The following is a 4,340-nucleotide window of genomic DNA, read 5'->3' on the forward strand; positions in this document are numbered from 1 at the left end:
TGCAAGAAGTTTTGTTTTGAAGGTGGGAGGGCATTCAAAAATGATACTGCACCCATATTCCTGGCTATCCTGAGATAATGTGAGGAACCACACATACAGGACCAGGGATACCAACCGGTTTTGGGAGCAGGAGAAAATCCCGACACGGTATCCAAATTGGGTGTTCCATCTGGTAAGAGGCCTTTGGCTTGCGCTTTTGCCTCTTCAATGGCAAGCTTTTTCTTCTCTACTCGGCTTTCCAGGATAGCTAGATCAACCTGTGGAAATGGGTGTGTGCTTTAGCAAAATATTGATCTGGCACTTACATAAGAGCATTGCATAGACAGGCTTTTCCCCAAAGGCTTACAATGGAAAATGCGAGGTAAGGCAAAGGAACAAAACACCAGGCACTTTTGTGAGACGTGCTACTAGCAAGGTTACCTTCTTTATTAAGCAATATTGCTATTATATGCAGAATTTGGGCTGCAACACAAATCCCAAATCTGTGTGGCAGGGAGGATGGAACAAAATTCTCGAGGTACTCAAGATGAAAAAAAGAAATTTAGATTCTAATCAACAGAACTTTGAAAATATGTGCCCTGAAGTCTTAAAAACACGCCAGTGTGCTTTCCCACCCTGTTTGAAAAATTCAAAAGAATAAGCAGGACCAACCTTTTTACGTGTGTATAATTGCAAAATTTTCGTGCATATCTCCTGGATTTCCTCTTCCGTAGCTCCAAACAGCAGGAACCAGTGAGGGCGGTTTGGAAGCGGAATCTGTGAGCAAGACACCGTTCACCATTAGTCACCAAAAAACCCCAACCCATTCAAAATCACTCTAAGGATCACTTCACCTTTCAGACAATAATCACTCTCTTAGCCTTTTACTGTTTATAACCAAGGAGATGGGTGGTTGTGAAGGAGTTAAGTGGTGTGATTTACATCAAGGATACCTTTCTCCTTAGGTCTGAGCTCCCACTTTCCTTCTGTGTATGTAGGAGGGTACTGACTTGGGAAAGGGGGAAATGTCTATGTAAGTCACCATTTCCCTTCTGCACATGAGAGCAAAAATAAAAAGGCAGCCACTATTAAATCCTCTAGATTTGTTCATTAAACACACTCATTGCGGCAGTAAAAACTCCACAAGGAAAACAAGAGCATCTTATATAGCATGAGTCAGGTTAACACCAACCTCCAGGGTCCTAGCAGCAAGGTAGATGCAGGCGCAAGCGATGCTCTCGGGGTGGAACCTTACAAAGACATCTGTCCGCAGACTGTCATTCATGTAGTTCCTGAGAAGACAAAAAGGAGGGGGGAAAGTTGCAGAAGTCTGCTGAAATCCCCTGCTTTGGCTATGCTGTTTTTAAGGCACACTGTAGCTAGCTGTCTAGGGCATTCTACAGCTGTTTGAATCCTAGATAATCCTGTGAAACCTGACAAGAAGTTGGAGTGCACAGATTTGACAGGGAAGGACAACTGCCAAGTATTTATTAACTGGACGTTGGCATTTTATGAAAGAGAACCAATTTTAACTTCACTTTTCTCCCTGCTATGAGCTACTGGCCTGTTCTCATGCAAAACAACATCAAAAATTCATTTTATTTTACGGTAGGCACAACTTTTGAAGCATGATTTGAAGAATTCTGTCAAAATCTACATTTTATCCCGTCACGCAGAGCGACATGCAAACTTGAAAACGGACAGTCTGAAGTCACAGGTCCGGCTAGAAGTTCTTTGTTGAAGGAACGGGGCTTTTCCCAAGCATTCAGAATCTTCTGTTGCAAGCTTCTTTTGGAGTGACCATTCTCCACTCAGGAAAGCATCTGACACACAAATCGCTTTTAGAGAGAGCAAGAGAGCGCCACAGATATTCAGTCCAGGTGTCTGGTATTGTCACTGCTGAAGGATCAATGTTCTTCAATGGGTTGTCATTGGGCCGCTTCCAGACTGCCCCACTGTAACAAGGTTTCTCAACACAAATGTTCACAGAATGAGGCAACTGTAAAAAATATTGCACTGTGAAAATATTGCACAAAGCCCAGCCAGAACATTTCACGCATTTCTGTGACCTTAAAATGAAAATCTGAAGGATAATTCCTTACAACACACCAAAATGCACAGTGGACAAAACCCTGAACAAAGTTTAAACAGTTGTAAAATGGAATGGGCCTATGGTTTGTGCCTGTCAAAAGGTGCAAATTAATAGGTGACCAATGTCACTATACCAAATCAGGCTATGCACATAATTCCTACACAATTTGTTCAAAACCAAAGCAGCTGAAGAATATGGGGACTCTGGGTTTGGGTAGCAATGATTTTCAGTCTTCAATTAGCAGGTTTTGAAAAAATACTATGGTTAACTGGATCCAAAATGTTTCCATTGCCATTTAGACTAACCCAGATGAGCTGGGATTTTGAAGAGTAGGCCAGCCCTTTAAAGGCTTACATCATTCTTTAAAAGTGTTTCAGGGACCTTGAAAGTCCTATTTTAGGTGCAACCAAAGGGACTGCCTGGGTGGTCCTGTATATATTTCCCCACGCTGAACTGCAGTTTCTCACAATATAATCCAAGTTCCAAAAGCATTTGTTATGATGCATGGAGGAAGGAACCCGCTGCAGAAATACATCCGAAGTTTTACTGGATATACATCAGTAGATATGTGCAGGACCCCAAAACACACAGTTTAAAAAGTACAACAAAAAAAATCTGAGGTGCTATGAAGTAACATATCTTCTTATTGCAATGCTTATGCTTTCAAGTAAGAATTAAGTTTTTAAAAACCCAACCCCACAAAGATTTTAAACCCAAGTTTTATAAAAGTCTGTGGTTTTTTTAAAGGACATAAAATGGGAACAAAGCATCCTGACAGTAACACAGACTTATCTGAAAAATGCACAAATAAAATTTAACAAGTTAAAAAAAAAAAAGAATCACAAGCAGCAGTCGGCCAGTTTTAACTCGACTTGTGTACGCATACCACCTGTCTAGAGCCAGCCTTCTCTCTGTGGAGCCTGCTTGGGTTTGACTGAAGACGGCAGTTAGTGCTTGCACCATAGCGCTTGGGCAGCAGAGGAGAAGTCTCAGTCACTTACCCTCAGAGGCTACCCTTTGATCAAAAGAGTACAGAAAAGAAGAGTCAAAAGAGGTTCTCTTTCAAAACAGCCAGACAATTTTAGTTAGTAGAAACACAAACTTTGCTTTCAGGCCAATTTTTACATCATGTCAGTTTTCACAGGTTACCATTTGTAAATGTATGCTTTCTTGGGAGCGCGCGGGGGGGGGGGGAGATATTTAATATAAACCCATACCAAGAAAGCGGCAGACAGACTGCATATGGACACAATATATTGCATAAACAATATCAAGAAGCTGAAAACTGTATGAGGAGGGTTGTTTTTACAATAATTTTCATGGCAGAAGTGACCACCTCCCCACACTAGGAATGAAGGGGGTATATCTATGGTTAACACCTTATTCAGAGGCAGCATACTTCTGAATGACACATGCTGTTGGGCAAACAGGGGAGGGCGGGTGCCTTCACGCCCTGCTCCTGAGCAGTAACTTGAATGGGCAGGAGTAAAAGGAAGAAAGAGCAAAGGGTGCATTTGTGAGGGTGTAAAGCTCTCTTACCATTTAAGACAGTGTCTGAATCTTTAACAAAGAGGCCCGTCAACTTGGGGTGATAGAAGCAGCATTCCAGGCTAAGACTGGAACCATACTCATGCCACGAACATGAGTGGAGGAGAAAAGTACTGACCCCACACATGACATATTTTTGCCACTGCCCCGCTGGCCTCAATAAAAACAAGAAACATCAACTTACCATGAGGTCTGGACCAGGTGTTGGTTACGTTCACATTCTAATACCTGAAGGTACATAACGATTTTCTGGAAGATACGGGTGATTGAGTTATACAGGTGATCCAAGTGGTGGAAAGAGGTTTTCATCTAGACAGAGGAGGGTACCCATGCAATGCAGGTTATTCTACTCTGGATCAATGGCCTGATAAGACTCCACAGTGTGTATAAAATGTTAAGAATATGTTTTAGGATGTCAGAGAAGTGGTACTCTTGAGAGTATGTGTGCAGGAAAGCTTCTTTCCTCTGCACTGAAGTCTGCAGACACTGTCCCAAATGTATAATTTTAATCTGCTCACAAGTATCTCTTATTTTACCCCAATATTATTTGGCAGCTTTCCTTCTTCAGTGCTTGCTTCAAAGATATAGGAATAACAAAGAGGGAAATGGTGGAAGCACTTCTATACAAAGATTTGTTGCAATGGAATTAGTACCACAGGTCAGATTTTGGGGGGGAGGTAGAGAGAAGAGTATATGCTCTGCTGAATCAAGACCCAGAACC

General features: G+C 41.9%; 1 long non-coding RNA gene across 2 annotated transcripts; it reads right to left on the bottom strand.

Moving 5' to 3' along the window:
• Positions 1-1,437: 1,437 nt before the first annotated feature.
• LOC310769279 lies at positions 1,438-3,797 on the bottom strand. Of its 2 annotated transcripts, none has more exons than XR_014551599.1 (2): positions 2,961-3,797; positions 1,438-1,978 (listed from the first exon to the last, which is right to left on the bottom strand). It is a non-coding gene; the product is annotated as an uncharacterized lncRNA (long non-coding RNA). The 2 variants fall into 2 exon arrangements; XR_014551600.1 differs by having other exon boundaries at positions 2,958-3,020.
• Between the last annotated feature and the right edge of the window lie 543 nt (positions 3,798-4,340).

This window comes from Podarcis filfolensis (assembly GCF_964270895.1).
Source record: "Podarcis filfolensis genome assembly, chromosome: 8".
NCBI lineage: Eukaryota > Metazoa > Chordata > Lepidosauria > Squamata > Lacertidae > Podarcis > Podarcis filfolensis.